Below are 13,327 nucleotides of genomic sequence, written 5' to 3'. Positions count from 1 at the left end.
TCTGACTGTAGACTAAAATTTCATGGCATTATCCAATCTTGAGGTTCTCAGAAGGAAAGAGGAAAAGGAAAAATGAACATGTTTCAGAACATAAAAATAGCAAGGTCAGAAAATAGAAGAAAGAAGTAAATTTAGAGGCATCTTTTGGACTGTCTTTTGTGTTGCTCCAGCAACTGGAACCTCCGTTTTTGTGATGATTCAAATGTCTCTGCTTATTTGTTAGCCTTTCTGCCTCACTCCTGTTTACATTTAATACTGGGGGTAATTCAGTGCTTCTGGCACATTATAGTAAAGAGTCAAATCCAATTTAAATTGTTTAATCAATAAAGCAAACATGTCATCTGCAAACTATATTAGTTTTTTTTTTCTTCCATCTTAGAAAAGTCTATATGTGCACTTTATTAGAGCTTAAAAAGATAGCATAAGTAAAAGTACTTGTTGCAATTGGTTACTCTTTTTATGTGACAGTCCTAAGTACAAAAATAATAATCAATTTCCTTCAGAAAGTGAATGAAACAAATGTATGGTACAAAGTCAAATCTTCTTCATTATCATGGGCCCATGCTATGAGAAGCATTTTTTAAATGTGAACAAATTACATTATGGAAATAAGTATAAAGAATGAAAATCTCCTTCCTTCCTGTTTGTTTCTTTGTTGAGGAACTGTAATTAGTGTAACACAGCCTTGGTCCTTTTCGCTTCTTCAGTTAATTCTCACCAGGGCAAGATGAGTAAATCATCAGATTGAAAACTTTTAAAGCAGGAACTGGGCCCTTATCAGTTTGGCTCAGTGAATAGAGCATCAGCCTGCAGACTGAAAGGTTCGATTCTGGTCAAGGGCATGTGTCTTGATTGTGGGCACATCCCCAGTAGGGGGTGTGCAAGAGGCAACTGATAGATATTTCTCTCTCATTGATGTTTCAGCTCTCTATTTCTCTCCTTTCCTCTCTGTAAAAAAAAAAAAAAAAAAAATATATATATATATATATATATAAAATAAAGCAGGAACTGGGTAAATGTAGTCAGGATCACCCATCTTCCTTCTCTTAGGGATCTGCATTCTTTAAGAGAAAACACATTTTACTCTATGCTGGTCACTTTCTTAAGCTTAGGTCGGGGTTTTTCAATCATAGCACCACTGACATTTTGAATCAGATCATTATTTTTGGTTTGTTTTGTAGAATCTTTTGTACATGTAGATCTGTACCAGAATTCCTGGCTTACACCCATTTGTTGCCAGTAGCACTACCCAAATTGTAAGTATAAAAACTTTCCCCACGTATTGCCAAATCTCGATTGAGAGGGATCACGTTCAGTGGAGAAATACTGCTTTAAGCCTTGCTTTCCCAGGAAGCTCCATTGGAGTTTGAACAGGTGACTCAGTCTAATTCTCATTAACCTGAACCAAATTTTACAGTAATTCTATCAGTAACAAAATCAGTGCTTTAATTTCCACTTATGTAACTCCTTTGTTTCCCTTTCACATCTAAACACTGAAAAGAGTGTTGGTTTTGGGTCTTCCACGATTTTAATTATGGAGAACAAAAATAGATTTTGTTGTTTGTTTGAGGCAATTAACTATAACTTCAGGGTAAACAATTGATGGGAGAGAAATGATTAAAAATATTTTAAAATGTAATCTTAACTTCCAGGTCAATTTTAATAATCTGTCCAAGAGCCACTGTTTTGTATTAAACAGACCATTATTTCTTTAGATGTGGAAATAGGATGGCAAGCTTTTGAAAGACACTGAAACATGATCAGAAGGGGGGGGGGGGGAACATGATCAGAGAAAGGCATGTATTCTCCTTGTTTCACTTTGCCTGCAGACTGCATCTCACCCTGTTGAGATTAGTGGGAGAATGTGTATACTCTGACGTCAGACATGCTTGGGTCACTTATTACCTCTGGAACTGTACTTAATATGGAAATATTCTCTGGTTTTTTCTTCTGACCTCTAAAAGTGGCTAATTTTAGTACCTTTGTCTTATATTTTTATGCTTGACGATTACCTTAGATAATATGTGTCACATATTTACCACAGTATCTGGCATGTAAAAAGCACTACAAAATTACAGTCATTTTCCTAATTCATACTCAAAATGATGCCAGCAGGACAAGTATCTATTCATGATGTTCTCAGGGCAAAAAGGAAAGGGCATTGAAACACTGGGATCAACAGAGATAAGAGAGACTATTTACCCCATCAAACCACAAAGTATAATCTGGTTGCTCAGCAGGCTTAGAGGGATGATTCAATAAAAGAGACCATGAGACGGTAGGTTCGGTTCATAGCACCGCACAATGGCAACATGCAAACTGAAAGAGTGGCAGAGGAACAGAGCCAATAAATTAAAAATAAAAATAAAAAAGTCACAGAAAACATGAACATCATTAGTTACCTCATTAAGGGGAAAAATCTTGGTTGATAGCAAGTACATTTTGGATTGAAATAAATGCCACAAAGGTGCCCAAGCTCTGCAGGCAGCCACTTCTAAGTCTTTTTTATTTCATCAGAAGATAATTGAAGAGGACAAGATAATAGGATGACAAAAAACAGACAGCCAGTGTCAGTATTAGAATATTTCCTCTAGCCACAAAAGATTAGCAGCACTCTTGATGTGGTTGGTAAATAAAAAGCACTATTTCTGTGCATATTGAAATTGTCAGCATACAGTATAAAAGACATACACACTTTAATTTTCTAGTAACAACTGTTTTGGTGGTTCTCAACTAATTTTTGAAAGGATCTTGTTCAAGTGTTGATAGAATGGAAACAGATGACACAACTAACCATGTGAATACAGGAATGTCTGCAAGGAACTACTTCTCTCACTGTGTCTGACAGCTGTGGTGATTTTTGACACATAGGTGGTCTTGAGCGGGGGCTGTAATCAGATAACACCTTCTTGCTGTAGCAGCTTAGAGAGACATTTTGACTTGTGCTGAATGGGACCAATAAGTCTTTCCCTGACCTGCTCAGCTGCTAAGACATTGAAACAAAGGCAGATAACAAGCAAAGACTTGGGTAGGTTATATGAGGTAGAGAGCTGGCATTCTTCTTTCTTCTCTCTGTCTGCTAAGAGTTTCACTTAGTCACACTACCTCGTTTTGAAAGTCTTATTGTGAGCACAGTAGAGAGTTGTCATGGAGAACATGTAAAAGAAGAGGAAATCACAAAACAAAACAAAACAAAAATTCTAGGCGTTCTATCCTTTGGAGCATTTTTTTAGGAAGAGAGAAAGTGACATCTTTGATTGTCTAATTTTCAATTTTCCCAATTCTCTCTTAATTTACCTTTGGCTACTATACAGTTCAACACTCAGGCACAAAGATGGGACCGCTACAACTTTGTTATGACTAGAAAGGCAAAGTTTTTCCACTTTTATTTTAAGGCTCATCTCACAGTTTGAAGAAATCACGGCACTTTAGTTCAAGTTTAACAAAGTCATTTCCTCACCTTCATTTCACAGAGGGAAAATGTTAAATACAAATCGAGCAAGAAGCTAAAATGTAGTCAGAGGATATTGTGTGTGTTTTTTTACCTTATAAGAAATCCTTCAAAATATAAGGCAATATATCCATAAAATATATTGAGTATATATTGATTTCATCATTGTTTTGTCTATTCATTATTTTGAAGAAAATCATCATGTTAAAACAGCTGCTTTACTATTAGATGTCTTGTTACAATATGCAACTGTTCAAATATAAACAATTACTTAAATGATATATAAAAAAAAAAACCTCTAGTCTTATCTAATCATAAACTGCTCTGAACTTTGATAGTAAAGTTTCTCAAAGAAATTTGAGAAAGTGAAACTTCTATGTCATATTAGAATATTAGTTTCAAACATTTTCTAATGGAGAAATGAAGCCAACACTCAAATTTAAATCATGACTTACCTTTTTTTAATCTTTGGATGGTCAATACTTTGAGTTGATTTTCTTAAATGTCAATATTTCTAGATTAATTCTTAGACAAAGTACACTATTTCTTGAAACATAGCTGAACATAACTCTTTTATTTGCAAAGGATGAATAAGTAGGGAAGTCTGGAACCTGGAAATTTTCCTTAATATAACATGTTTCTGGTCCCCATCACCTTGCATAGAAAAGGTTTCTTTAGATGGATTGTTCAATATTCAATTCAGTGCTACTTGTTCTTCACCACTTAATTCAAACTTCTTCTTTTGTGAATCCATTCTCTGAATCCCAAAGATAGATTATAAATGTTTCCAGAGTTCTCTCAAATATATAGTGGGTCAATTTATCTTTTTTAAAACACTATGTGTGTCCCTGGATGGTGTAGCTTAGTGGTTGAGCATGGACCCATGAACCAGGAGGTCATGGTTTGATTCCCAGTCAGGGCACATCCCCGGGTTACATCTCAATTCCTAGTAGGGGGCGTACAGGAGGCAGCCAAGAGATTATTCTCTTTCATCATTGATGTTTTATCTCTCCCTCCCTTCATCATTGAAATCATTAAAAACTATTTTAAAAATTAAAATACTTAGTCACAACTTACGGTGTGACTAAGTTGCCAAGTCTTATGAATTTTTGTGACTATTTGGCTTTTCCTATTGTTAATCCAGTAAATAGTTGCTAAATAAATATTGAATGAAGTACTTATTAATCTTAGTTAGTGAAGTTGACAGAGAATAAGATTTAGCTACCAATTCTGAAAGAAAAGTTTTGTCTGTTTGTTTGAAACATTGGACATATCCAAAACAAATCTTGATTCATGATATATGATTTTAATATTTGTTTAGTCATCCATTCCTAAACCTAAATGTTATCTTATAAAAGCTTCTCTTTATCTCTTGTATCCAATTAGTTATGATTCTGAGAATTCTACTCTGACTTTAATTCTGTCCCCTTATTTAGCATAGCAAAGGGTCCTTAGTTCAGGACCTAACTTGCAATTTCATCAAGAAATTTGTTCCTGGTTTTACATATAGAGATCCAATATACCAAATAATACACCCACGGACTATTTAATTTAAATTGTAATACTTATCTCAATTATATTTGCTTATAATTCTACCTTATCTTTCTCTTTATATCTCTATTAAAATGTCTTTATTAAATTCTCCCTCTGCATCCTATATGCTTTAGGATTTGGGGGGAGGGGCAATTTTCAACAGGTGTGCCAAAAAAAAAATTTAAAACATTCAATATCTGACTAATCAGGGGCACTGACCTCTTATACCTTAGATCACGTGTGTCAAACACAAGGCCCGCGGGCCAAATCCGTCCTGCCAGGCCTTGCAATGAGGCCCGCACCACGCTGTCATCACTGCACTCTGCTGCGTTTCCATCACAATGACAGTTTATGACTGTTCAGTAAACCATTCGGCCCGCGATTTAGGCTGGATTTTAGATTTTGGCCCCTTCTCTGATTGAGTTCGACACCCCTACCTTAGATTATTAAATAAAAAGTGATAACAGCCAACACAGTAGAAGTCAGGTATGAATAACCTGCCTTGAAGCATAATTATAGAGGTCATATAATAGAGTTGCATCTTTTTGATCACCTTGCATAATAAGGCTGTGTCTGATTAGTTAATTCATGGTACCAGAAATCCTTATATACAAGTATAGGCACCTGATTTTTTAAAAAGTCACTTTGAACAATAAGCATAGGTAATTATTACTATTGTTGTCATTATTATTATCATTACTAGAGGCTCAGTGCAAAAAATTTGTGCACTTGGTGGGTGGGGTCCCTCAGCCCTCTCACAGTCCAGGATCCCTAGGAGTATATCCAACTGATGGCTTAGGCCCACTTCCTATCAGGTGACATCCTTAGCTCTACCACAGAGGCGGGAGAGGCTCCCACCAGCACCGCTGCACTTGCCAGCCATGATCCTGGCTCAGGCTGAGTGGTGGTCCCCTCTGGGAGCACACTGACCACAACGGGGCAACTCCTGCATTGAGTGTCTTTTCCTGGTGGTCAGTGTGCCTAATAGCTACTGGTAATTCCTCTGTCAGGCCAAAACCAGCTCTCCAACATGCCCTGAGGGGTCCTGAATTGCAAGAAGATGCAGGCTAGGCCAAAAGACCCCACTTGTGCACAATCAGGTCAGGAGAGGGATGTAGGAAGTTGGCCAGCCAGGGAGGGACTGCAGGAGGGCTTCAGGGCATGTCTGGCCCATATCACTCAGTTCTAATCATCCAGACCCCAACAGCAAGCTAACCTACTGGTCAGAGCATACCCCCCCCCCCTGGTGGTCAGTGCACATAATAGCAACTGATTGAGCAGCTGACTGTCTTCTCTGGTGGTTAGTGCACAACACAATGAGTGGTTGAGCAACCTTAGCATATCATTAGCATATTAGACTTTGATTGGTTGAACAGCCAACCAGATGACCAGACACAGCATATTATGCTTTTATTTGATAGGATTGTTATTTGGTAAATTATTCACATTTATACTTATTTTTGTCACATCAGCAAAAAATATGTTTTGGGTGACGCAGAATTTTTCTAATTAGTTTATGTGAGCAATGAGATGAAAAAGTGTAAAAGCCGCTAAGACAAAGGATATAAAAGCAAGTTTGCATCACCAAACCTGAGGTTCTTATAAATAAGTTGAAGAGAAACAAATATGAGTTAAGGAAAACTTTATAAATATTTATGGAATGAGTAAACAAAGTTTACCTTTATAAAATAAAGATTACAAGCAAAAGGATAATGTAGAAATAAAGGAAATCAATGCATACTGAAGTGCAAGATGGAGATGCTTATAAGAGGATGGCTACAAGTCAAAGAAAACAGTATAGATGACAGAACTAGTGGGATGGTAAGACAATTAACAAGGAGATATAAACACAGGGGCAGAGCTGGAATTATCACAGAAACATTCTAGAAATAACCATATTGTATAAAATAGTTTCTGCATCTTCCAACTTCACATATTTTCTTCATCATGTCCTTGGATTTGTCTAGAAGCCTTGACTCCTGAATGCTTTCTAGAACTGAGTGCTGGCTGCTTGCTTTGATTTCTGTGTATCTGACTTCATCATGTTTCTCACTCAGCATTTTTTATGGGTTAGATTTTGACATGCATTATCTGTCATGAATTGGTGTGCCACAGGTGTACTGTAAATACATTTTCTAATTTTGATACTGATTGTAAGCTGGAACACAGGATACTGGCTGGTGGCTCAGTATGGAAGGCACTAACCTTGTATAATCCAAGAAGAAATATTTCCAGTTAAAAACAAAGCAATGGACCTTTTATGGGCTAGGTCAGGAAACAGCATCTGTGAAGCTCACCTGGCAGAATTGTAGCTTTTGGTCCACAAGGGAGCTGATGAAAAGGAAAGTGCAAAACACACACAGAGAACACAGGCCTGCACAGAGAGAGTTCAGTAATTAGGGGAATTTGCCTGTGCTTTGCAGATGGCTGATGCCAGACCATATAATGTGGATGAATCTGTTTGTGTATTTGGTTTCTTAGAAGAAAAACTATCACTGTTTTCATTTTATAAGTATGGCTGTGGCTCCAAGCTTATTCAATGGAAATAGACTGCATTTAGCTATGAGCAAGCATAGACGTCTGCATTCATGAGTACTATAGGATTCTTTTTTAAAGAGTAGAACTGAACTGCCTTTGGCAACACATTACTAGATGTTCACTTACAGCTTGGGGGAGTTGACACACGATTACTTTGCCAATATATTCTCTTAGCACTTGTGGGTGGACACAAGTGGGAAAATTGCCCAATTTTAGTTTTCTGTTAAAAATGGAATCTGCTGGCTACACTCATTTACAACTAGATTCAGTCTTCTGAAATAGTTAAGAGCAAACAGAAAGGTGAAGACACGTCAGTGAAAAGTGACTAAACCTCCCCAACAGTGATGGAAAGTGAGGAAAATGTCACCCATATCAGACCATCCTTGTTTTCTTATCTATTTTCTCTCAAGCTAAAAGTTTGTGAAAGCTATAGTCTCTACTCTAGAACTGTGCTCTATTTTATGTATTTATTCCTCTCATTACTCCTATTTTAGTTTAAAGCTATTGAACCTTGGGTGTAGAAGAGCCTTAGCCAATGACTTTATTCTAACAATAAAACAATGTTTGCTGTTTTGCTCTACTTCATTATTTTAATAATCAGAGAATAAACAAAGATGTCTTGGGACCATGATACACATAAGGATTTGAGGTAGTCATCAGATTCACTGTATCTAAATTACACATCCAAGGGAGGAATTATAGAACAGTAGAAAGATAATATATCTGAATATTTTCAGAATACATATTATGGAAGAATTAAAAACCAGTCAGAGCCAACAGCTGCATGCAGAATTCAGCAGACTGTTCAAATGGAGAAGATGGATTTGTACATCTGTATCTACTATGGCCACAGTCCGACTCTAGTGCTTATGACTGATATTCCTCAGCCTCTAGGGCCACATTCAAAGTCATGGGCAGAAACAAAACAGAGATGGCTGAGATCAGAAATGAGCACTTATGAGAGCATTGCAAACAGCTCATTTAAAAGACTTTCAAAATATGGTTGTGATATTGCACAGTGACTTCATTCTAAAGCCTCTTAAAGGCACTTGTCTTAAAAAGTGTAAGCTCATAAACATTGTTCTTCCTATTGGTTTTTTTTAGTTCTACACTGTTAGTTTCAACAGTGAAAAATGGACCTGAACAAAATTGGCCTCTGTGATCAACATAGACCTCAAACATACGTTGGTATCCAGGAACCAAAATCATTAAATGCTAATATGTTTGTCTTTTAAAAAATAGATATTACTGTATGTAAAAACATGTCCAATTTTTCTGTTGCTGCTGGAGATTAGTGCATTTGTCACCATGATTTTCCAGTAAATCTTCCTAATTTCTAATATCCCTTGGGTTCTGTGTCTGTGTTTTGCACTTTTCTTCAGTTTTATTGTGAACCAACAAAAAAAAAAATAAATAGAAAGTTTAAGATAGTTTTACTTGTCAGAGAACTTAAAATATGTTATCTTTTTAATGCCTGCTTTTTCTAACTCTTTGGCTAGAAATTTCTCTTTGATACAGTGTCACCAATGATTGCAGGAAAAAGATAGATGGTTCTCAGCTTTAATACTTTTTTATATTGTTTAGATTTTGTTGTTATTTTAATGATATTTATGAGATTTTTTTAATTTTTAAATTAAATTATTGAATAGGTAATTATTACTATGAATCAAATATAAATTAAATAAAAATTTGCTCAGTTACCATCTCTATAGAAAACTGCTGATAGCCGAGACCGGTTTGGCTCAATGGATAGAGCGCCGGCTTGGGGACTGAAGGGTCCCAGGTTCGATTCCGGTCAAGGGCATGTACCTTGGTTGCGGGCATATCCCCATTAGGGGGTGTGCAAGAGGCAGCTGATCGATGACTCTCTCTCATCGATGTTTCTACCTCTCTATCTCTCTCCCTTCCTCTCTATACAAAATCAATAAAATATATTTTTAAAAAAACTGCTGATATATTTTCATGGATGACCTTATAAATAAAGGTACTTTGTGAATTTATAGACATATGAAAAGAAATATGTAAATGATAAATAAGATCGACAATATGTACATAAATGACACTATTATATAAAGCATGTTCTGAATTTTGATATTATATTCATACTACAGTTTGATAATATAGTAACAACTCATATAAGAACAAATATATATCTTCTGGCATATTTTGAAAAATGCTATAAAGTCATTATCCCGAACTATAATATGTTGTGTCAACAGCATTATTGTGATGGATGGACGTAAGGTGACTCATGAGGTGGCCCATGTTTTCTATTTCCTAATATTTATACCTATGTATTCCCTTCTCCTTGAGTGGTGGGAGGGAACTGTCATTTGCTGATAAGCAATAGTATATGAAAAAGGTTATGGAATGTCACTTCTGGATTATTTTTTCTATGTAAGAGCCCATCTTGTTAGGTGACTTGCTATAGAGACTTCCTTTAATGGGTTGATGAGAAAAGTAGCTATGCTTGGAATGCTCACATGGGAACCATCTGTGGGCAACCTCCAGGAACTGTAGGTAGCTTCTTAGAGTTGAGAACTTCTCTAACAAGAGTCAGCAAGAAACCAGGATTCAGGTTACATTCTCAATACCATTAGAAAATCTACAAATAATCTGAGGGAAATCTGGAAAAATCTGGAAGCGAAATCTTCCTCAATCAGACCACCAGATGAGAACATAACCTGTCAAACACCTGGATTACAGCCTAATGAGACAGTAATCAGAAGATCTAGCCAAGCCATGACTGAATTTCTGATCCATACAGACTATGAGATAATAAATATATGTTGTTTTAAGTCTCTAAATTTGTTACTGATTAGAAAACTATACTCCTATAAATTCATTTTTAAAGACTTGTCAATGTAATAAAAAAAGAGTCTAAAAGAAAATGAAAAATGAAGAAGAATATGGATTAAGATGAGATGAAAAAAATAATTTAAAGGAGACGTTAATTTGTATTAAGTAATATAATAAAATGTGCTATATTGTCACATATACCACTTAAATATCCTATCTAATAAAAGAGTAATATTCAAATTATAAATAAAACATATATTTATTAAATAAACATATATTTATTATCTCATAGTCTGTACGGATCAGAAATTCAGTTAAAAATAAGAGCTATTACTAAAAATTATACCATGTGTAATATGTCCAAAACTCATGACCACATTCTGTTGGCACTTCAAAGTTTTAATATTTTTTATTATCTATTCTATATAGAATTTCTTTATTTCTTGTTTTAGTGGTACACAATAAATATTGCATTAGTATTTCAGTATTTTCATTTCTCTATTCTAACAGGGAGAAAAGTGATAATGTAAATAAAGGAAAGTAATGGTTTTACAGTGCTTGCAGCTGGATAGGGGAAAAGGAATAAATGGTCTATAAATAGAGAATGACTTGGGCTTTGACTTCTACTCTCTGAATTTCATATACCTGGAGCTCTCACACTGGTACAGCTCTCCGGCTTTTGATAAATCCACCAGATTGAGAGTCAAATCTAAAGCCTGACAGAAGAACTTCTTTTTTATTGTTTCTCTTCCCTTGTTTTGTAATTTTTTCTCTATCTAAATGTAAGAACTCAATGGTATGGACATAGAAAAAATGCCCCAGGACAAATTTTGAACTTGTTTTTAGTTTAGACCTTAAGTTAGTAGGTCAAAAGTAGAAACACGTAAACTAGGCCAACTCAAGGTTCTTAAATATAGTTTAATATTTTTTTAATAACCTTTTTTCTTTAGAATATTTTTAATTTACAGAAAGTTTTAGATATATAACAAAGAGTTCCCATGCACTCCCTCTAAGTTTCTCATATTATTAATCTTAGTATATTGTCACAATCATGAAACAGTTTTGGTGCATTATTATGAACTAAACTCCATATTTTTTCTCCCAGATTTCTTTAGTTTTGTTTTTGTTTTGTTTTTGCTATTCAAGAAACCCTTCCAAAATATTACATTGCAATTAGTCATCATGTCTCCTTAAGCTCCTTTTGGCCATAGAAGCTCTCAAACTTCTCTTGTTTTTTGATGACTTGACAATTTTGAAAAATACAACTCAGGTAATTTTGTAGAATTTCCCTCAGCTGAGATTTGTCTGATGTGTTTTGTTGTTCTTTTTTTTTATGATTGCCCTGGGGTTATGGGATTTCTGTTGAAAGAATATAGAGATAAATTATTTTATCATCACAACATATCAAGGGTAGATAAATCGATATGACTTATTTTATTGTTAATGTTAATCATAATCACCTGGCTGAGGTAGTCTTAACCAGATTTCTCTGCTGTGAAGTTTTTGCTTTATTTTTCCTTTTCTTTTACCAAAGTGTATTCTTTGGAAACAAGCCACTGTGCACACTATGTTTAAGTTTGGGGAGTTCTATACAGAGTTTTAACACTGGTAGGTATCAGAGTAGAATATATATATTGAATTCAGTAAAATGGTGCAATTGTGTTATAGACATAAGCATAGACATATAATTTAAATTCTCAATCATCTATCTAATTTATACATGTATTATATATACCTATGTATCTATAGAGAAACTCTATTATTTTTCTAGTTGTATACACTTTAGTGTAGAGATAAACTTAGAAACCCAGAGATAAATAGAAAGGCTTTACAGAACTATGAATTTTTAAACTACTTCATAATACTTTGTGAAGTCAATAATATCACAGAAACAGCCTGCTGGAATGGCTCAGTGATTGAACATAGTCCAATGTATCAAGAGGTTTCTGACTCAATTCCTGGGATCATGCAGGAGGCAGCCAATGGTGTTTCTCTCATCAATGTTTTTATCTCTCTCTTCTCCTTTCCTCTCTCTCTAAAATCAATAAAACATATTTTAAAAAATAATATTGTAAAAGCACTGGGATAGATTAAGCACCAAAGAAAATAAAAAGAAGAAAACTGAGAAAGGACAACAGAAGCATAAAAGTTTCTCTGGATTTGAAAGGTCTACATCAAAATAACTATAAAGAAAATTATCTTAGAAGCTGTATATAATCCTATCTAATAAAAGAGTAATATGCAAATTGATCATACCTCTGCTATACCCACAAGCAAAGCCCACCAGCCAATCAGAAGTGAGTATACAAATTAATCCAATCAAGATGGCTGCAGCCGTGGAGAGAGCAGGAGGCTTGGGCTTCCCAGGCAATGGAGGAAGCCATGATTTCTGCCTGCCTTGCTCTCTCCTTAAGGTTACAAAATTTCAATTATAGAAGATAAGAAAATCTCAACAAAAATGGCTGTAGCCACAGAGCAAGCAGGAGGCTTGGCTCCACGCAAGGTTACAAAGTTTCAATTATAGAAGATAAATAAATCCCAATACCAAGGCCTCAGGTTGGGTCACCAGGGGGTGTGGCTGACCTGTAAATTACTACAGGCCCCATGCCCAGGCTGCCCAACTCCCCAAGGGAATCTCCACCCTGATCTGGGACATCCTTCAGGCAAACCAGCTGGCCCCCACACATGCACCAGGCCTTTATTCTATCTAATAAAAGAGTAATAGGCAAATTGAGCATCACTCCAACACACAAGATGGATGCTCGTATGTGGTCAAAGATGGCTACCCCCATATGGACACAAGATGACTGCCACAAGATGGCCAGCAAGGGAGGGCAATTGGGAGGGACCAGGTCCTCAAGAAAGGGTAGTTATGGGTGATCAGGCCAGCAGGGAGGGTGATTGGGAGGGACCAGGCTTGCAAGGGAGGGCAGTTGGGGATGATCAAGCCTGAAGGGGAGGGCAGTTAGGGGTCACCAGGTCGGCAGAGGAGGGAAGTTTGGGATT

Source organism: Pipistrellus kuhlii, unplaced genomic scaffold (assembly GCF_014108245.1).
Source record: "Pipistrellus kuhlii isolate mPipKuh1 unplaced genomic scaffold, mPipKuh1.p scaffold_m20_p_3, whole genome shotgun sequence".
Taxonomy (NCBI): domain Eukaryota; kingdom Metazoa; phylum Chordata; class Mammalia; order Chiroptera; family Vespertilionidae; genus Pipistrellus; species Pipistrellus kuhlii.
The sequence above is the reverse complement of the archived record's forward strand: the minus strand, read 5'-3'. Positions refer to the sequence as shown.